We start from the raw sequence: 763 nt of genomic DNA, 5'->3' as shown, positions 1-763 counted from the left end.
TTTGATGAATTACCTTGTAGTGGCGAATGAGGTTACTTTTGGTGGAGAGCGACACAGAGCAGTGTTGACAGGTGGGCCTCATGGTCCAGAATGAAATATCACCCGAATGTCACTTCTATTTATAGATTTTTCGAAAATTTAAAAAAATTTTAACCAGAAATTGTGAAATTTTCAAAATTTTTAGCTAGAAATTAAAAAAATTTAAACAATTTAACTAGAAATTACTTCAACAGGAGGTCACCCACCCAAGGCTTAATCAAGAGCTACCACTAGAGACGAGAAAACTGACCATGAGTCGGGAGCGAGAAGCCTGACCATAGGTCGGGAGCATGACCGGGAGCATGCCATGAGCCGATTTCGCGTACAAACCTCGCACTGTTAAGTTGATGATTTTGTGAATATACATGCGAATGGATGTGGGTTTGAAATAGTAATGTAGTTGTACAATGGTATTGAACATTAATATAGGCTTGTATTGGTCGAGAGCAGGATTTTTGGAATTAGTGGCTAAAAAAAGCTCACCATTTCCAGACATGTTTTTCAGTATTAAAAAAGTAGACAATTTATATAGGGGTGTATAGGTCGAGAGCTGGGTCTTTAAAAAAAGTGGCCAAAAAAAGCTCTTCCATTTTTTTCTCATTTTTCCCCTATAAAAAGTGCCCTAAAAGTGCCTCTAAAACGCCGAAAGTGGGGTCATATTCTGGGTTCACCACTACTTAGTACAAAATATTAAAGTGCATACAAAAACAGTTTTACGATATAC

This window comes from Macrosteles quadrilineatus, unplaced genomic scaffold, assembly GCF_028750875.1.
Source record: "Macrosteles quadrilineatus isolate MER2022 unplaced genomic scaffold, UCM_ALF_1.0 Scaffold_1__1_contigs__length_201487025, whole genome shotgun sequence".
NCBI lineage: Eukaryota > Metazoa > Arthropoda > Insecta > Hemiptera > Cicadellidae > Macrosteles > Macrosteles quadrilineatus.
The sequence above is the reverse complement of the archived record's forward strand: the minus strand, read 5'-3'. Positions refer to the sequence as shown.